Source organism: Benincasa hispida, chromosome 8 (assembly GCF_027475165.1).
Source record: "Benincasa hispida cultivar pf3 chromosome 8, pf3_genome.v1.1, whole genome shotgun sequence".
NCBI classification, from domain to species: Eukaryota; Viridiplantae; Streptophyta; class Magnoliopsida; order Cucurbitales; family Cucurbitaceae; genus Benincasa; species Benincasa hispida.
In genome coordinates, this window is record NC_143485.1 from 26,269,651 (window position 1) to 26,291,852 (window position 22,202).

The following is a 22,202-nucleotide window of genomic DNA, read 5'->3' on the forward strand; positions in this document are numbered from 1 at the left end:
ATAAAATTCAAATAACATTTCCATGCACAACAAAACACAGTTATCCTTGATTCCCATCAATCTTATTCCCAAGTTTATAATTCTCGATCATCCTTAATTCATGGGCATCTAGAAAACCTTAAAGCAACGGCCTCTAAAGGATGTCAAATCCTTTGATGGATCATAATTTTTTGTGCCTACCTTAATTTCATAGTATTAGTGTAGTATGCAGGTCAAACCACATAGAACAGTTGCATTTCTCAAGTAAAATCTTAATGTTCCAAGATAACTAGAAAGGGTGAGGGTTTGTGTGATTCTTGAATAACTTAAATAAGAGACAGTGTGAACGTAAGAAAAGAGAAAACTACTGTGCTTGAAGAGATCTAGCTTGGGTATTTTCGGAGTCCTTCCCAATTAGTTACTTGATTATTGAACTTGTCTAATCTTAGCCAAATTAATTAGTAATACTAATCAATCAACCTAATTAACTAATTAGCTCCATGTATTAGATGAATTCATGTTAATTCATTGGTATAACCTCATTAAGGTTAAGGTAATGCTAAGTTGCCTATAGGTAATGCCTAATTAAAATCTCAATTGGGTTCTACCCTTGGTTAACCAATATTTATTGAATGGGCACCAAAAAAATTCATAAGTTGACGTAACCACTTGCCTTGATTCATTGACTTAACAATAATGGATTAAGTGTAAATTCTTAGCAAAAGATCATGCAATCTCAACTAGTTTGTCAAACATTCTCAAGAGAACAAGATAAAAAGGAATTCATTGGGGAAAAACCCAAGAACACAAGCATCAATTCAGTTTAGACTAAGAATATTGTCTCACAAGTTAACATAAAAGAGTAAAGACTCTTACACCCAAGCTAAAACTTACATGTTTAAGCCGATAATCATTATCCAAATAGAAGCACTATGATTAAATTGCATCAGTACAATCCCCTCATGAATAAAATTAAACGAATGAAGAGTTTTTGCTAAGGGAGAATTTGAAGAAGTGATAACTTTCATTGATGTTGCAATGCTACAAGACACAAGCACTGTCTCGAACTTTGGAGCGTCGTGATGCTTCCTTTCTTCACAACCTCTGTAAATCACGCCAGGCACAGAGCTCCACTTGTTAGTAACATTCTGTGGATGGCACAGTGACGTTAGCCCTCAAGGGCTGCTTTGGTCCTCTTTTGTAATTAATAAATTTCCTCGATATTCGTCATGTACAAGTGAGTACCATCTATTTGAATAATTGGCCAACATCTATTACAGACAAATTCAATGACCAAATGCCCAAAAAATAGAAATAGGTTGACATATCCTTCAGTAAGCATGCCTTTTAATCTCCACTTCACACATGTTCCGGGATTGGTCTGTTTAACCATATACAGTCACTTGGGCAACAATTTGTATCACTCGTCCCAGTCACCAAACACTTTAGGCAACATATTTATTTTTCCCTCCCACATCCTATGGTAAGGAATATAATATCCAAATTTTGTTTTTATGTCAGACTATAGTTGTGTCACACTGATGGACAGTTTTTCTTTTACAGCATCACAAAACGCTAGTGCATCAACGAAGAATCTAACTGCATATGACTTTGACTAAGTTATGAATAAAAACATGTATCTTGCCCAACATACTTAGTGATCTCAAATAAGACATGTAATTTTTCTTTGTTGCACGAAGTCTCCATTTGCAACATTCTTTCCATTTCTTACACCGAATTGCCCAAATCATCGGTGTCGATTTCACAACTTCTTTCCATTTCTTACACCGAATTGCATTCATCTCCCCATCAGTGAATGTATCTGAAGTAACTCATGTTCACGACCATAAAAGTCCAACACCTCAAATTCATCATATGTTTCTGTTCTAAAATCCATGTATCAATTCTTAGCCATCACATGTTCATCATCACAGACTGGTGCAATTGATTCAGGATCAGGGTCAATATATTGAGTTAGGTCTTCAAACTGACTAAAGGGTTGTGCATTCGAGTTTATATCCAACCTTACCCTACTCATATTTACATATAAATGCACTAAATTCGAGAGCAACATCACAATTGAAAACATTAGGTTCATTGCTTGTTCATTAGTAATAGGAAATGACATAAACCTTACTTATCTTAATGATATTAGATTAGGATGTCTATATACCTTTTTTAATTGGTTTGCTCCCATATCTACACCAAGTGATATCCCTACCATTTCAATGAATTTTTCAAAAATAAGGTCATTGTTCACATTTATGCTAAAATCCCCACATGCTGGTTGGTCACATTCAACTCCATCAACACCATCAATCATATAACCATTTATAAACAACATACATTCCAAATATATGTTTGTCATTTTCTAATACATTACCACTACTACAAAAACCACATTACTTGACGCTTGGAATTTTTGAGTACTTGACGTTTTTATTAATGAAAATAAGCGGAGGTTGACAGAATTTTTTGGATTTTTTCATTTCGTTTTTACTTGACGCTTTATAAATGTCAAGTAAATTTATGGTTAAAGGGTTTCATATATATCAAAGCTCGTCATCCCTCTCACACCTTTCCTCTTTTTCATTTTCCCTCTCATCCCACGCTTCAACTTCCGTCCATCTCTTTCAACTTCTCCCTAATTTTCTTTCATCTCTCCCTTCTTAGGTAGCCACCCTCCTCTCTCACATTTTCTTCCTCTTCTTCACGATTTTTTACTTTTTCTTCATTTGTCTATTCCATTAATGTGTTTAGTAGCATACCCGCTGGCAGTTTGTTTCAGCCGCCAACCAAAGAAGCATCTAACTGTAGATCTATTGCTGTTCAGTCGTTGAAGGTCGACGTCGTCTCGATTGCTAGCCATGAGATGAGTTTTCCGCCCTCTCTCTCTCTTCTCCAACCTAATCCAACCCTTTCTCTCTTAGCCCTTAGATCTACCATCCTAATAGCCAATACGTCGCGTATCTGTCGTAGCTCGTTGCCGATGTACTCCGCCCTTAGTCAGCAACCATCCAATTTTTGTCAAATTTTGTAAGTGCTATGGATGATTTGATGATTTGTTTGTTAGTTTAGGATTTGTTTGTTTGATTGATTTTTGTGGAGATGTGGCTGAAATGGATGATTTGATGATGTAGTGGGTTTCTTGAAATTTTTTGAATACCCATAAGTTTTTTATACAAATTGATTGATGCTCTTTGTGATTCGATTTTAGATTCAAGATTTGGAGAACATTAGTGTGTTGTCCAACAAGTTGATATCGATTTCGGTAAGATTTTCGGTAAGTATATGAGGTATATATGATTTGCTATTGGATATTGGGTTTGTTCCATTGTTGCCCACAATATTTTGGTCGGTGTTGGTAGTTTTGCTTGAAGATTTATGAACACTCAATAAGTTTTGATATTGACTTAGTAATACCTGGCACTTTTTTGGTGTTAGATTGAAGTGTTGGAAGGAGTTGAGTTGTTGTCCAATAGGTTTGAGACCGATCTTGACAAGGTTTTGATAAGTTTGGAGGTTAGTATTAACCGTTCTTTGTTACCCATTGAAGTATTGGTCTAATAATTGAGTTATTTTCAATTTTTGATGTTCAATTCAAAGATTTAAAGGGATTGGAGCTACTGTCCAATAAAGTTAACGATATTTGGACGTTTTGATAGGTATCAAGGCCTTGAAACTCTTTTGGAATTGTCACATAGTTGCTGAAATTTGGGTTTGTAACCATTATTATTGAACTTTTTGTTGGTTGGATTACTTAGTTATAGTTTTGAAGTGGCATTTGAATCAAACCATTCTTTGGGTAATCTATTTGGAGTTAATTGATTGTTTTGGTGGATGAAATTAGGTCCTAAGGGTTGAACTTAAAATTGGATTTATGATTATTGGGTATAATTCTAGACTTTTGTGGGAGAAGCTTATTTTTTTTATTTATAATTTTGCTATCATATTTTTTTTTAAAAAAAATTGTAACTAGAGTGGCTACCTTAGATTCAAATTATTTGTAGATGAAAACTTGCACGTTTTCTCTTATTTGATTCTAATGATGTGTTTCTTATCTGGTGATCTGGATTTTGTTGAAGAGTGTATGGTGAGACACACTTGGTTGTTGATTTTAAACAAATATTTTGGGAGTGTATTTTTCTCTTTTAGGTGTGGTTTATCAAATTTTCAAGGGAAAGATTGCTGAAATTTTTATAAAATTTGATTTAAAAAATTCTACTTCTAAAAGTTTTTACTATGAAAGATTGTTACCACTTAGTTTTGAAAAATGCTTTTAGAGTACGACATTGGATTTCATAATTTAGTTTATTTGATTTTAAGTGTTTGAATTATATTCTCAACTATTGAAAACTATTTGTTATTATGGTTTAGTAAAATTTTTATGTGTTTGATTAAGTTTTAGCAAGATTAACACATTTCATATTCTGTTGAACTTAGACTTGTTGTGCTACTACTTAGTTGTGGGAATGAGTGTTGCATGCATAGAAACTTTTTATTGCTTGTAGATAAGATTGGGCGTCCAATATTCTCTTCTATTCATTGATTTCTATATTAGTTTTCTATTAAATGTGTACTTTGATTGCATTTATAGAGGGATTACAATTGTGTCAAGTCGCTTTCACTTGAAAGTTATGAAAGTTATCTACATTTTTCTATTTTAAATTCTAGCATATGTTTGATTTGTTGATAATCTTCTTCCTCTTATTTATATTTTCTCAAATCTCTCCCATCTTCCTTCGTTTTGCAATGAAAGGTAATTGTTTCTCCTGGGGCTGGATATGGTCAAAAGAGAATAAATGAAATCCCAGTAAATCTTAACTTTAAGTTGTAGATATTTTTTAAGTTTCAAGTATGATATTTTTCCATTGCATAAAGTAAGCCAATCACGTACATTTTTCCTTGTGCGTGACTTCTTGTCATTGTTGTATCTTAATACTTATTTCTATATTTTGAAATTTTGTGTTACGCCATTTATTCAATTTTACAGGTTGACTTGCTTAAACATGACTTGCTTGACCTTTAATTCTCGATCTTTAGACTTCAAAACTCAATGTATAGAATAAATAATGTACTTTGTTGAGAGGTTACTTATTAAACAATTTGTCACTTTTGTGTTTGTTGAAAGTTGAGTTTTGTATACAAAAGCAATAATTGAGATTTTATTTTGTGCTTGTAGATATGAAAGAGAAATATTGTTGTAATTTGAACATATTGAATTTTTAGTGCATATATTAAGATGATAGATCTTAAATGTATAATGTTTATTTGGTTGATATAATTGTTTTGTTCAAATACAAGGAAGAAAATGAGAATATCAATCAGGACATTTAATTTGGAAAAGAAAAAAAGACATACACTTGACAAATAAAAAACAAGAAGAGTTATCATATATTATACGTAATTAATGTTAAGAATCAATAAACTTGACATATCACCAATGTCAAATGTATTATCTTTTTTTATACGAAAATTATATCAAGAAACATTTGTCTTGATGTTTTTTTCATAATCAAGTTATCACATTATACTTGACAGCCGAATACTCGGCGCTTTATATGATAGAATAAACTAATATGCAGTGGAAGAAATCAGAATAAAAAAAACACTCTAATTACATTTAATTTGAGTTTTAAAACATGCAAAGAAACAGTTTTCTAGAAAGGGTTTTATGAACACATTACCTTTGATGAATCTTTTCAAAACACTGCTATTCTCTATGAATTCAGGCTTCAAATTAGCAATGGACCACTACAGAGACCTTCTCTATTATTCTCTAGCTTGGATTGTGTGGTGGAAACACTGAATTGAGTAGGATTTGAACTTAAAATGAAGAGGGTTTGGAGAGAAGAACAACAACCTTTTTGTTTCCTTCAAATTTTTAGCATCTATATACTTGCACGAACATCAAATTGAAGTTCAATACTTCAATTTATTGATAAAGACCATGCAAATCATTTTGTAAAGTTGATGTCACTTCAAGTTTCATTGAAATTGAAGTGCCATGAGGTGGAATCTTAAGTGGAAAAATCCATGGATTTTCCTACTTTCTCTTTTTTTCTTTTTTTCTTTTTTCTTTTTAATTTAAATCCAATTTAATTTGATAAAATTTGATTACTTTTAAAACTTAATCTTGATTTTTCAAAAAAAAATTCTAAATTAAGTTTTACAATTTTGAATTTCCAAAAAAAATCCAAAATTTTAATTAATCAAATTGTCAATTTTGAATACTAATTTCAAAATTGGATTAAATTGGATAATTAATTAAACTATAATTAATTCAATTTAATATCAAATATTAAATATTATATTTCACCTCATTAAATATTTAAATTATTATTTAAATGTTTTGAACTCTCCAATTTCGTTAACTATATCTAATATAATTAACCAAACCTTAAATTGAATTTGAATGCTTCAAATTCAAAATTCTAATTTCGATTTTGAACATTTCGAATCCGCTCAATTCACTAATCCAAGATCTAATTTACAAGCTAGTAGAAGGACCTTATGGACCTACAGATCATGAGCTCCAACGATTTGAGATTAATTGGTTAAACTCTTTAGACTGAATTAATCAATATTCGTTAACTACCGAGACACACCACTATAGCTCGATAGTTACACTCTCCTCATTGTAGATATATTTCTGTCCATTTTAACCATAATCGGTAAGTCGATCCTTCATAGGTCGTTCATATTTAAAACTAGGTCAAAATTACCATTTTACTCCTGTAAATACATCTTGCTCCTTGAGCTCCCACTGATCCTTCATTGAACAATTGGTTTATAGACCAACTTATAAACCATGACACTCTCGATCATGAGAAGGTGGAGCCCCATTGTTCAAGATCAAGAATCAACACTTAAGGGAACAACTTATCTGCTAACCCTAAGTCGGGTAGGAGAGAATTTCATCTTGCAAAACTATATCCCCAGCTATCTATCCGATCTTATCCTAAAATGGGAGGCTTATTGAGTAGTGTTGATGGACTACTCTTACCTATGTAGATTAAAGGATAATCCCAAATAGATAGGAATTCATAGTTAGCTCAGGATTAAGATTGAGTTACCCTATGTCATTGGATTTGAAATAGTCAGTTTTAACCGTAAACGATCATTTATAAAGAAAAGTGACTATTTTGAGATCCGATCTTATGCAAACTCATTGCATAGGATGCCCCCACTCACATTCCGTTATAGGAATAATTTTGGGATCACATTATCTATATCCATATACAAAATAGGCCGCATCCAATAGAATCACGAGGATGAGGTATCCAATCCCATCCATATACTTATGGACCATTTTGGCTATCTACTAAAACTTGATCCTATTTTATGTGCCCACATAAAGCAAGTATTTATATTGTAGTCATGGTTTTATTTAGATTTTTATAATAGAATGCAATATCAAATAACAATTTATTGAAAAAAATATTCAATAATACTTTTATTGATAAATAGAATATGTTAACAATATTTACGAACTACAAGTTAAGACATTCCCAACATTATAAGCATCAGGTATACCATTTACTTGACATTAGAAAAATATCACCTAATCCAATTTATGTAGTAGTGTACCAATTATTTCACTAAATATCAAACTTAAATAATAACAAAAATACTAAACGTTTGTATCGAAAAAGCTCTAACCCTAAACCCTAAAAACTCTAATACTAAAAGAAAATGGATATTACAAAAAATATTTTAAAAAAATCACTCAAATTAGTAATTTTGTATTAAAAACAAACAAAAAACACTAAACTTTTTAAATTTAAAAACTAATACTATAAAAATCGAATATTATTAAAAACAAACAAGAATACTAAACTTTTTGTATTAAAAAACTATAAAAATAAAATGCAAAGAAAACTCAAATTCCAAATATATTGTACTAAAAAAATCAAACTTTAATATTAACCTTTTTGTATTAAAAACCCTAAACCCTAAACCCAAAAAACTCTAATACCAAAAAAAAAATATATATATATATATAAATTATTTAAAAAAAATCTCTCAAATTAGTAATTTTGTATTAAAATCAAACAAAAGTACTAAACCTTTATATTAAAAAACTACAAACATCAAACTTAAATACAAAAAAAAAAAAAATGAATATTATAAAAAATAAATTTAAGAAATTCACACAAATTAGTAATTTTTTAATTAAAAAAAACAAAAACTAAGCTTTTTAGATTTAAAACTTACTAAAAAAACATAATATTAAAAAAAAAAAAAAAAACAAGAATAGTAAAATTTTTGTATTAGAAAACTTTAAACATAAAATGTGCATATATATATATATATATAACTTGAATTACAAAAATATTGAACTAAAAAACAAACTTTAATACTAAACTTTTTTTTTTCAAAATAACACTAAACCCTAAACCACTAATATAAAATCTAATATATAATAGAATATTTGTAATACATAGTAGAATAAGAGAAAAAATCTAAAAATATATTACATCTTTAAAATATTTGCAAATATGAATGAGTTGCCTAGTCAATCTTTGATTTTATTTTAATTTCCAATTTTGCCCTCACTTGTCTTATCTTGTTGTATACATTTTTTTTAGTCTTTTAATTTTCTTTCTCTTCTTTGATTTTTGCTTCTTCCCTCCTTTTTCATTTTTTTCATTTTATTTTCTTTCTCAGTTTTTGCTTCTTGTCTTTTTTTTTTTTTTAATTCTTTCTTTTATCCGATTTTTGCTTCTTTCCTTTTTTTTTTTTTATTTTCTTTCATTTCCTTCTTTTCTTCCTTTCTTTTTCTTTCCTTTATTTTTTATTTTCTTTCATTTCTTTCTTTTTTCTTTTTTTTTTTAATTTTCTTTTCTTCGATTTTTGCTTATTCCTTTTTTTTATTTTTATTTTCTTCACTTTCTCCGATTTTTGCTTCTTCCCTTATCTTTTATTATTATTTTTTTCTTTTCTTTCTCTGTTTTTTGCTTCTTCCCTTTCTTTTTCTTTTTTTAGTTTTTCTTTCATTTTTTTATTTTTGCTTCGTTTTTTTCTATTTAATTTTCTTTCTTTTTTTCAGTTTTTGCTTCTTCCCTTTCTCTTATTTTTTAAAATTTTTCTTTCTTTTATTTGAATTTTTTTCTTCTTCCTTTTTCTTTCACAAGAATTATGAGGCTGAATTCCACATGCAGGACTTGAAAGTACTCAATTCATAAGTGACTTAATACAAACAAGCCAATCATCAAGTTTGATTATTATAACAAATAATAAATATAAATAGCAAATGAAAGTTTATTAGTGATAGCCTAATATTTTCTACCATTGATAGCTTAATCTTTTATTATATTTTCATAGTTAATAGTCACTTATAGAAATCTATCATTGATAGGAAACTTAGTGAATTGAATTAATAAAGTTGAATCTCAAACTAAAATGTAAGTGGAATACCTATAATTTATCACTAATAGCATGTTTATCAGTGATAAAATCTATCATCGAAAAGAAAAGAGACTTATAAATATTTGGGGAGGACAAAAAAGGGGCAAAAAGGTGTTCAGTAGCTATGATTAATAGAAGCTACTACTGATAGCATGTTACCAGTGATAGAAGCTAATAATAATAGCATGTTATCGATGATAGAAGCTATCCGATAGCACGTTATCGATGATAGAGAACTATCACTGATAGCATGATATCAGTGAGATCATTTATAACATCTTATTATTGATGTTATCAGTGAAAGAAGTTATCACTGATAACCACAATATGAGTTATGTTAGTGATATCGGTGATAAAACTTAGGTGATATCTATATATCAAGTTTCTTTCAAAGGTGATAACCAGTTATAGAAGTCTATCATTGATAGCCTTAAGTGTCAATATTTCAAGGTTGATTCTAATTGATGAAAGTCTATCAGTGATAACGACTGATAGCTGCTATCAGTGATAGCCATGATAAAAGATTATTAGTGATAACTACTATGGTAATCAAAATTGTTGGTCTTCTTTCAAAGTTGATCACTATTTATAAATCTATCATTTGATAGCCACTGATAGCCTAAAGTAGTAATATTTCAACGTTGATTCCAATTGATGAAAGTGAATCAATGATAGCTACTAATAATTGATAGCAAATTAAAAGCCAATATTTCAAGATTGTATTAATTTTTCTCAAATTGAAAGCTATCGCTGATAGCAACTATCATCGATAGCAATTGATAGAAGCTATCAGCGATAGCAGCTGATAGCAGCTATCAGTGACTATCATTGATAGCTTTTAATTTGAGAAAATCGGGAAGAAGCGAACAAAATGGTGGCTAGGCATGGGTTTTTTAGTCTTTTACCATTTTTTGATCTATATATGCAATTATTTTATCCTTGTACTACATATTCTATTATTTTGGGCTTAAATTCTATTTATGCATCTAGCCCTATATAATATCTACAATGCAAAAAAAAAAAAAAAAAAAAAAAAAAAAATCACTCATATAACTAAACTGTACTAGAAAATGTAACTCTAATACTAAACTTTTTTTTTTTAAAGAAAAGTCTAAATGTTAAAAACTCTAATATTAACAAAACCTAATATTATTTAAAATATAAAAGACAACATTAACATGGTAGATCTAGTATAATATGAATAAGAACATTAAACTATAGGTAAAGAAATTCCTAACATCAAAATATAAATATTCCTGAATTCAATAACCATTACAAAAATAAATAAGAACATTAAAATGGTATGTCTAGCATAATATAAATATAAGAAAATATTAAAAAAAAAAACTAGTAGTAAATAAAAAGTAAACTCATAAATTCAACAGTGGACCACTTTTTTCGCTTAAAGAGAACGGTCCCTCTTTTCTTGTTATTTGTTATCCATCACAACAACAAAACTACGAAAAAATAGAATAATATGAGAATATGGATGTATAACTTATTTACTATAATTAACAAATAGAAATTTAGTGGTACCTTTTCTTGGTTCTTTGTTTCCCAAACAGCAACAAAGCATTGGAAATTTGCGAAGAGTTCCTGGGCACACTCCGAATGGTACTTCTCTTTCGAAATCTCGTCGAAGTCGTACAACTCCTCATTCCAAGGAGTGTTAGTGTAACATCCTGAATTTTAGGAAAATTTAAGTTAATTATCTAAAATTATTGAGTTTAAATTTCCCTTTCATTTCGGAAATTTAGATTAAATTGAAATAATTGAAAAATTTTTATTGGTTAAATTGAATTTAATTGATTAGATATTCAAACTAATTATCTTGAAAATATTGAATTTTGCTTCCCTTTGATTTTGGATTTTAGGGTCAACTTAAAAAAAAAATTAAAGAGATAATTAACTGCATATGGTTTTGAATTGATTTAAATATCTGTAACGATTTAATTTATATCAAATTGATGGATCTTATGCCATTTAATTTAGGTTTTTGAAGCCTAAATTAAGATAATTTGAAAAGTTAATTGATTTAATAATTTAATAGAATCTTTAAAGATTTTGGATATATTGTTATAAAATATTTTATTTATCTTTTCAAAATTTGAAAAAAAAAACAAAAGAATTGAGATTTTTCGAAATTAAATGAGAGTGAAAAGAGATCAGGGAGAAAGCAATTCGGTTTTTCAGCGGCAACTTCCACAAAATTGTTGATTGTAGAAGTTTGAACTATTGGATCGTGCTCAAATTTGATCATTCTGACGGTTGGATCGTTGTTTGAAGATATGGTTTGTTTGTAATCATTGCTGAATAAAATATGTAAAACTAGAAATTCTCCTTCTCTCTCACTCTCACAAACACTCCTCATGCAAGACCCTCACTATCCGCCGCTAGCCTAAACTATTTATGTCGTTCGACAGCAACACCTGCTGCCTATCTATGGTTGCCACCGCTGTTGATACCATTGTCATCGAAATTGATATTTTGGGTAAATTTTAGAATTCTTGGAGGTTCTTGACCACTCATTAGCTTTTGACCCAAATTGATTGATATCCTTTATGTTTCGCTTTTAGATTGAAGTTTGGGAGCGTTTCTGGTCACTATCCAACAAGGAAAACGAGTTTTTGAACATTTACTATTCGAAGTTTGGAGATCAATGGCGTGCTTTCTAGCAGGATTTACGATCATTTGGTCCTTTTGTTGGTTTAGTTCAAGTAAATTGTTGGAGTTGATTGTTGAGATAACTGTCCTTGACTTAATTTGAGGTAAATGGTAGTATTACCGATGTCTTCGTGTCAGGCGACCTATATTAGATTTTTAAAGTTAATTAATGAACTCTAGAAGCATGATTTTATCGTTGTGATATATTTGTTGCATGCAATTATGAGTATTATGAGCATGTTTGAAATTCTAAACAGTACTGAAACTATGTATGTGATGCATGATTAGACAAATAGGACAGTTTACCGTCTCGCCTTAATGCATATTTTATTTCATACGACTGACGAGTCTAGTTTCATGTTTGAGGTGTGCCTTTGGACCGTTAGACATGCGTGAATCAACAGGTTAATGTTCATGTTATTTTTCCATATTTGACGGTATGCCTTCGGGCCGCTAGACATGCGTGAATCGATAAGTTCACGTTCATGTTATTTTTTCATGTTTGACGGTGTGCCTTCGGGCTGCTAGACATGCGTGAATTGACAAGTTCACGTTCATGTTATTTTTTCATATTTGATGGTGTGCCTTCGGGTTGCTAGACATGCGTGAATCGACAGGTTCACATTCATGTTATTTTTCCATGTTTGACAGTGTGCCTTCAGGCTACTAGACATGTGTGAATCGACAGGTTCACATTCATGTAATTTTTTCATGTTTGACGGTGTGCCTACGGGCCACTAGACATGCGTGAATCGATATGTTCACGTTGATGTTAACTTTCCATGTTTGATGGTGTGCCATCAGGACACTAGACATGCAAGTCAAGGCAAGACATTACGTCCTTTGTTTTATTTTCATCATTTAAGATAGATGTAGTTGTTTGAGTCACGGGCCCATCATTCTTTGCTCGTGGATGCATAGCCTAATTCCAGTAATGGGATCACTTATTGAGTATTTTATACTCAACCTTCTTAATTAATGTTTTTCAGGTAAGGATAGGAATGAACCGGCAGGTGACGAGAAGGACCTGCAATCGTGCCATATGGGACATGTAAATCGCTTCCGCTCAGTTTACGTTTTCAAGCTATTTAAAAGTTTTGATTTGAGACTCGATGTTGGTCAAAATTTTATCGATTTAAGTTTTTTTTTCTTCATTATTTTAGGGGCCCCGGACAAAAGTTTTATTTATTTATTATTTATTTGTTTTCGAGTTTATTTTGGAAAAACTATTCTTATTGTTTTAATGATTTTTTTTTGAACAAAATATATGGGTTTTAAATGTGTATTTAGTTATAACGGTCTTTTTCAGGTACTCGAAAGGTTAGATCATTAGAGTTGGTATCAGAGCCTAAGTTTTAGGTTTTGTAGACTGACTTATGATGTAAGTCTTCGTTTTGTGTCCCTTATGGCTATTCACGGATCCTTCATCCTCGCCAGGTATATTCTTTCATTAAATGTTTTATGGAAATTATGTTTAAAAGGCTTCATGTCTAAGCTTTATGTATTGACTGATTGTTATTGCTAGTTTAACGACCTAAAAGAAGTTAATATGAGATGATATTTTGTGTTATGGAAAGAAAGAAGGATCATAATAAGGCCATTTGGCGTTAGTTTAATTCATGGACGGACTGTTAGAAACAGACATATATTTCTGTTTAGGGATATTAAAACCTGATAGAACTATGAAGTGTTATGCACTTATGACATGAACGAAAGAAATGGATGTATTTGGTTAAGCTATAGAATAAGGTGGGTGAATTGGAAATTCACTGGGGAATAATATTAAGTTTTGCGTTACGAGAATAAAACTAGTGGTGCTACAAAGAACTTTATCACAAGGCACACGTTCTTAGTTACGAGATTAAAGTTTCTTTATAAGATAAGAAAGATGTAAAAAAGAGACTATAAATTCTATTAAGGATTACTAGACATTAAGTAAAAAATGTTCCAAGGAAAATTTTGAAAGGGTTAATAGGTCATGATCACTTTCATGGTATCGAAGTTGGTGGACCGAGTAATGTATGGTGTTTTGGTTCTTTATGTAACGTGCCTAAAAAGAAGAAGAATTACTAGATGGAGCATAAAGCGATAGTATGAGGAACTCTTTACAAGACTTAGGTAAGATGAATTGGTCAAGGAATGCCAAGATGTTTGAACTATAGTTGCCTTTAGATGGGAGAGTTTTTGGATTGAAAAATTCTTAAGGTGTTTGGGTTTGAACTATGTGTTTGTTGCAATGAAAAGGTTCAAGATTAATTAACTATACCAAAAGGAAGGATAAACATTTTGAAGTTTAAAAGCAATGTTATATTGTGGGGATACACTATTATGGTTCCAAGTTTAGAATAGAATTTTAGATTTATGTAAAAGGTTATAAAGGGTCATATGTCTTGGTTTAGGGATTATGTTTCACTCTGAAAGTGAAAAGTGCACCTTCAAGTAGTTGGGTTAAGCAATGATAAATATGAAGAAAAATAAAAGTATTTAAGGAAAGGTTTTTTTTTTTTTTTTTTTTTTTTTTTTTTTTTTAAAAAAAAAAATTTGGAGAGGTAAATGGAAATTAATATGTTCAACACTTCCAAATAGTTAAATATGATTTGGATTTTAAAACTTGATATGGGTGGATACAAGGCGTTGGTTTTAGTGTAAAGGAGGAACCTCTTATTACCATTTGGAACTTTGGACTATAGTAGGCATTATTCCAATATATATATATATATATATATATATATATATATAGCTTACTTAGGTTGTTGGATTGTAGATTGTGAAAGGGAATTCGAATAGTCACATATTTTGGTACAAATATATTTCATTAGGAAAGTGAAAAAGAGCCTCCTGGATTTGGTGGTCTTCATTAGTTGTAATTTTGGATTAGTTAAACTTCTGTTATATAGATTTGCTTCTGTTATATTTTTTGTTGTATAGATTTTGTTAGTTTTGATTTTTGAGCTACATTATTGGTGTATAAATATTGGTGGTGAGGAAATGATAAAATATGGGAAATGACTTTTCTTTCCCTTTACTGATACATTTAGTTTTTTCTTATTAATATGGTATCAGAAGTTTTTTAAAAACTTTCTCTTCGTCTTCTTCCTTCGCACGCCAATTAGCCATGAATCCCACTCCTCCTTTGTCCGATCTTCTACCACTTTCAATCAGTTTTTCGGGCAATATTCCGGTAAATATTCCAACGCCGTCTATCTCATCAATTAATTTTATCAATTCCAACCAAGAATCTTTTTCCATTTCTCATAAAAACCCTTACTTCCTTCATCATAGCGATACCTCCAACCTTTTTCTTGTCACTGAGCCTCTCACCAACACCAATTATGTTACATGGAGGTGCTTGATGATTCTTGCCTTGTCGATTTCGCAACAAATTAGGCCATCATTGATGGCTCTTTCGTTCAGCCCATAGGTGATCTCCTTCCTCTTTGGATTCGAAATAACAATGTTATGATTGCCTGGATCTTAAACTCTGTTTCAAAGCAAATTTCATCCAGCATTCTTTTCACCAATTTTGCTAGGGAGATTTGGCTTGATCTTCAAGATAGGTTTCAGGAATGGTCCTCGTATTTTTCAATTAAAACATGGGTTGTCTAATCTGAAACAAGAACAAGATTTAGCAACTATGTATTTTTCCAAAACTAAAAGATTTTGGGATGAATATATTTCTTATCAACCGGGTTGCACATGTGGTAAATGTACTTGTGGTGGTGTTCGATCCACTCATGACTTCATCCAATTTGAATATTTGTTGTGTTTTCTGATAGGTTTGAATGATGAATATAACCATGCTCGTTCCCAGATACTTTTTATGGACCCTTCCCCACCAATCAATAAGGCTTACTCCGTAATTGTTCAACAAGAACAGTATCTTTCTGCCTCTGCTCGACCATCAGCTACTGTCACTTTAGCCGTCCACAAGTCTGAAAATAATTCCCAGTCCTAGCTTAACCACAATACCAATAATTCATCCAAGCAAAACAAGAATCGTCCTATTTGCACATATTGTCACATTTCTGGCCACACCAATGATAAATGCTACAAGTTGCACGGTTATCCGCCCAGTTACAAGCCAAGAAACAGAACAACTAATCAAGTTCATAAGGTTCCAAATGATGCCCCTTTTACTGCAAGCTCGACTGTTGATACTACTCCCACAACACCTACATCCTCTGTTAACCTCAACAATGACACCCTTACTCGGTGTCATAATATACTTACTATGCTTCAGTCCAAACTTGCTGCTGTTAAGGTTGACAATGATGCTATTAATCATGTAGCAGGTACTTATTCTTCCAATATTCCTTTCGGGGGCTAGATTTTTTACTCCGGTGCTTCTACACATATATGTTTTCAAAAACATATGTTTGCTAATTTGAGGCCTTTTGCTAGTTCTGTCCTTTTGCCTAACAAAACATACATACCAGTTCATTATGCTAGCTCACTTGTCCTTTTCGGTCTATAACTCTTCATCATGTGCTATTTATACCCGAATTTCAATACAATTTATTATCTATAAGTGCTCACATGTCTGATAACTCTCTGTCTGTTCAATTTCCCAATGGATATTGTGATATTCAAGCCAAATCCACTTTGAAGACGATTGGTAGAAGTAAACTACATGATGGTTTGTATCTCCTGGAGAATCCATATGAAGCTGTTGATTTTGTGCATGCTTCGTCTACTATCAATGTTGTTTCACAATCTTCGATTGAGTTGTGGCATTCCAGGCTTGGCCACCCTTCTTTATCTTGTTTATCTGCTTTAAAGACCATTTTGTCAATACCATCTTCATTACATCATTCACATCCTTGTGAAATTTTTCAGTTGGCAAACAGAAGAGATTAGCTTTCCAATCACACAATCATCGAGCATTCACTCTTTTTGACACTATACATGTTGATGTTTGGGGACCTCTTTCTACATATTCATATGCTGGTTATAGATATTTTCTTACTTTGTTTGATGATCATAGTAGATACACTTGGGTGTTTTTTATGAAAAATAAGTCTGATGTTCTTTCTATCATTCCACATTTTTTTGCGTATGTAGAAACTCAATACAATAAAAGAATCAAAGTTTTTCGTTCAGACAATGCCCTCGAATTATGTTTTACTAAATTTTTTCTTCAGAAGGGTGTTATTCATCAGTTTTCTTATGTGGGAAGATCAGAGCAAAACTCTGTTGTTGAGAGAAAACATAAGCACATAATGAATGTTGGTCGAGCCCTTTTCTTTCAGTCTCGAGTGCCTTTGCATTTTTGGAGTGAATGTATCCTGACATCAGTCTTCCTCATCAACCGTACTCCATCACCTCTCTTAAGCTAGAAGACTCCCTATGAAATTTTACATGGCACAACTGCTGATTACTCTCTTCTTCGAACCTTCGGATGCTTATGTTTTGCATCTACTTTACAGAATGGCCGAACCAAGTTTCAACCACGTGCCACAACTGCCGTTTTTGTTGGCTATCCACTTGGTATGAAAGCTTATAAGTTGTTTGATATTGAAAATAATAGGTTTTTCATATCTCGGGATGTTGTCTTCCATGAATCTTGTTTCCCCTTTCATAAAATTACTTCCACAAATGAACAACCGGTTTTTCTTCCTAACCTTGTTTTACCCAAATCAGTGGCTGTCGATTTTTCTTCTCAGCCCATATATTGTCCAACAGTAGGCTTATGAGTAGGCTTCTTTATCCAGCACTCCTACCAATTCCCCTACTCCTATTACTTTTCCTTCACCAATAACCAGTCCATCGACAGTCCTAGTGATGCAAGTTCTTCTCTTTCCCTTAGCCCTGCACTCCCTATAAACCAAAATAAATCACCTCATTTACCAACTTTACAGCCTTCTAGTCCTGTCACTTCATAGCTTAATCCGCCCCTTACCCCTGCCTCTGCACTGACTATTTCTCCTTCCATCCCACAGCCTAACATCTCTCGATCCCATCCACATGTTTCTCATTTTGAAATCCGAAAATCCCATCGCATTTCTAAGCCCCCTTCTTACATACAAGACTACCATTGCAGCCTCATTCACTTAACCCCCTTGCCTTCTTCCTCCTCTCGTTATCTCATATCTGCGGCCTTATCATATATAAATCTATCCCCAAATTTTTGAGCTTTTTCCTTGGCTATGTCCTCTCATTATGAACCCAAATTTTACCATCAGGTCATCCCTTTTTATCATTGGAAGGAGGCTATGAGAATTGAGATTCAGGCCATGGAAGATAACGATACTTAGGATGCTGTGGTGTTACCTCCAAAAAAACATACAATCGGTTGCAAATGGGTTTATAAGATCAAGCACAAAGCCGATGGGACAGTAGAACAATACAAAGCAAGGCTCGTTGCCAAGGGCTATACTCAACAAGAGGGATTGGATTTCATTAAGACTTTTGCTCCTGTTGCCAAGTTGGTTACTGTTCGCGTTCTTCTTACTTTGGGTGTCTCTCATAATTGGAATCTCATACAATTAGATGTTAATAATGCATTCCTCCATGGTGATTTGTTTGAGGAATTATATATGGATCTCTCTCTTGGTTACAAGCCTTCGGGTTCTTCTCATTCAAATGGTAAGCTTGTCTGCAAACTCAAAAATCCATCTACGGTTTGAAACAAGCCTCGCGACAGAGGTTTTCCAAGTTTTTTGATGTTTTGATTGAGCTAGGCTTCACTCAATCAAAAGCTGACTATTCTCTGTTTGTTCGAGGTCAAGGTAACTCTTTTATTGCCCTCTTTGTTTATGTTGATGATATAGTCATCACAGGAGCAAATTTACAACAGCTAAATCAACACAAGTTATTGTTGCACAGTCGTTTTAAGCTCAAAGATCTTGGTGATCTCAAATATTTCTTAGGCCTCGACCTAGCACGATCCCATACAGGTATCTCTTTTTCTCAGAGGCACTATACTTTTCAATTGTTGGAAGAGGCTGGCTTGTTAAGTTGTAACGACCCAGATTTGTACGCATACAGGTGTCAAATATTAAGCAGGACGAAATTTTGTTTAAAGGGGTGGTAAATGTAATACCCTAACCCTAATTTAGAAAGCAGGAAAACAAATAAAATAAATAATTAAGAATGAAAAATATATAAATTTAATAGGAAAATCGGGTGGAAATTTAGAAGGGAAAAAAAAGGAAATTTATTCATTATCCAAAAATAATGAATAAGGGAGAAGAATCAGGGAGAATTAATTAGAAGTTGGACGCTAGCTAATTCAGGAGACAACGGGCAGTAGATAACTTTTTGTTTGGGCACTGCTCATTGGAATAATTGGAGGTGAATTAATTGCCCATATACTCTTAAGATTTGAAAGAGTTAAAAAGAGAAAGTGGAATCCACAAGCAGTGAAGGCAACCACGCGTGAAAACTAGCGAGATTGGAGAGAAAATTGAAGAGAGCGAGCGTGGAGAGAAAATTGGAGAGAGCAGGAGCAAAGAGAGCGAGATTCTCAACGAGACAATGGGAGAGAGTGGGAGCGAGAGCGAGAGTCACGAGAGCCAAACCAACGAGAAAGTTGAAGAGAGCGAGATTCTGAGAACAAAGAGAGTGAGATTTGGACAGAAGCATGGATTATGCATTGAATTTGGCCATGATCTTATAGATTATACATGGAAAAACCCTAAAGTTGAATACAAACAAAGAATGATGATGTAAGGGAAAACGTTAGCCAAGATTAGGTGTCTTATTGAGAGGAATTCTTAAACCCTAAGTAATTTTAAAGAAGCCACATGTAGGATGATTTGTCACACTGAGAAGAGCTAAAAACTACTATAAATAGGACCCTTTGCCTGAAGATTTAACCCATTCTCAAACAAATCTCAGTAACAAAGAATCGTGTGAAAGAGTAAGTGTGAGTGAGAAAGTTATGTGAGGCTAAAAGAGAAAAGCTCGGGTAAGGTGCTACCCAAATTCTGCCCAAATTTCCTTCTAGTTTAAAAAGGGAAAGCTCTACTGATCAAATCATAAAGAATAATAAGGAATAACTAGATCACAGTAAGTAGTTTATCTCACACTCTCATTAAATGTTCTATGGTAGTATACCTTTATTATGTTGCATGATTATGTTAATTGTTATATTGTATTACATGTTTAGAACACGTTTCTCTACAAGGGACCCCATGCATTATGTTTGTTCACGATTACGTTAAAATTAAGTTTTAATTAGGTGTAAGTTATGCTTCCAGTCTAATCTTATGTTTATGTTAATGGTTGATGCTGGATGCGACTCTGGCCCTACTGACTGCATGACCCGCTAATCATCAGATGGGTTAGTTTCCGCTTAAGTCCTTATCTTCCTATCAGGGCGGAGAAATTTATGCTTCCAGGGCTGGTAGGGCGTGTATGGTTGCACCCCTCCAGGCCCAATCTTACGTTATGTTTATGCTAGGGACTAACAGGGTATGTATGGTTGCACCCCTCTAGTCCAATATTACGTTTATGCTAATGGTTGATGTTGGATGCAACTCTGGCCCTACTGACTGCATGACCCGCTAATCATCAGATGGGTTAGTTCTCTTAGGTCCTCATCTTCCTATCAGGGTGGAGAGATTTATGTTGGAAGCATAACCGACCACCACATGTTATTATACGTTTTCGGTCCCAACCATATGTTTTCATGACATGTTGCTTGTGATTGTGCATTTGGTCACTACCCTACGTGAGAACTACTTACTAAGTATATTATATACTCACCCTATATTTTTACAGACTTTGTAGGTAAGGACACAACGTAGATGACAGAATTGGACGTTGCTCAAATGGCCAACCATCAAACTCACTATTATAGGCACATGCATTTTGTACCACCACGCTAATGTTTTATGGATCCTGGTGTTTTGATAAATAAACTTTTTATATAGTTTTTCTATCTAATTAATAAATTTAGATATGTTCTTTGAAATTTTCACCAAAACTCATATCATGATAGAAAAGTCTAAGTATGCATGTCGTAGCGGTCGGATCATAATGTGTAAGGATCCGGTCATTACATAAGTGCTAAACCTGTTTCTATTCCTATGGATCCTAATACCAAGTTGAAGAAGTCGGATGTTGATTTGTTGAAAGATCCCTCTTCTTATCGTCGATTGATTAAGAAACTTCTCTACCTCATCATTACACGGCCAGATATAGTTTTTGCAGTTAAAAAACTAAGTCAGTTTGTAGCTTCTCCATGTAAAACACACCTTGCAGCTGCTCATCATCTATTAAGATACTTGAAGTCATCACCGAGGCACGGTATCTTGATATCTCCAACAAAAACTCTTAGATTGCAGGCTTTTTCGGATTTTGATTGGGCATCTTATTCTGACACAAGAAAATCCACTTCTGGTTTTTGTATTTTCTTGGGAGACACTCTTGTTTCATGGAAATCTAAGAAGCAAAGTGTTGTATCTCGTTCTTCCATTGAAGCAGAATATCGAGCACTTGCCTCCATGGCCTGTGAAATTGTTTGGTTGACTTCTTTACTTAAAGATTTGTGTTTCCCAATTGTGCAACTATGTATAATCTTTTGTGATAATCAAGCAGTCATATATCTTGCTACTAATCTAGCTTTTCATGAGAGAACTAAGCATATAGAGCTTGATTGTCATTTTGTAAGAGAAATTGTTGAGGGTTCTCTTAAACTTTTTCCTGTTCAATCTAAGGGACAACTCGTTGATATTTTTACAAAGGCTCTACCTGCTCCTGCTTACTTTTCCATTTTATGCAAGTTGGGTATAATCAATTTATATGGTCCAACTTGAGGGGGGATATTAGTTGTAATTTTGGATTAGTTAAGCTTCTGTTATATTTTCTGTTGTATAGATTTTGTTAGTTTTGATTTTTCAGTTACATTATTGGTGTATAAATACTGGTGGTGAGGAAATGATGGGAAAATGACTTTTCTTTCCCTTTACTGATATATTCAGTTTTTCCTTATTAATAGTCTTGGAAAAGATAAGGGAAGAAGAAAGGATTTAAGAAATATTTTGTTGTTTTTGAGAAAGTAACAGGAATTAATGTTTTGAGATTAAGAACAAAGGTTTGGTTTGGTTTGGTTTCCAAGATAGGAAATATATGTTTACGAACCTTTAGAGTTGGTATGAACAATCTCATTACTATTTGGAACTATGGATCTTAGTATTTTTTGG

General features: G+C 32.5%; 1 long non-coding RNA gene and 1 pseudogene across 1 annotated transcript; both read left to right on the forward strand.

Moving 5' to 3' along the window:
* The first annotated feature begins 2,588 nt into the window (after positions 1 to 2,588).
* On the forward strand, positions 2,589 to 5,063 carry LOC150034462 (uncharacterized). The gene is made up of 3 exons (XR_016531556.1): positions 2,589 to 3,015; positions 3,197 to 3,262; positions 3,424 to 5,063. It is a non-coding gene; the product is annotated as an uncharacterized LOC150034462 (long non-coding RNA).
* Positions 5,064 to 21,086: 16,023 nt separating this feature from the next.
* Positions 21,087 to 21,815, forward strand: LOC120083991 (secreted RxLR effector protein 161 pseudogene; annotated as a pseudogene).
* Positions 21,816 to 22,202: the final 387 nt, after the last annotated feature.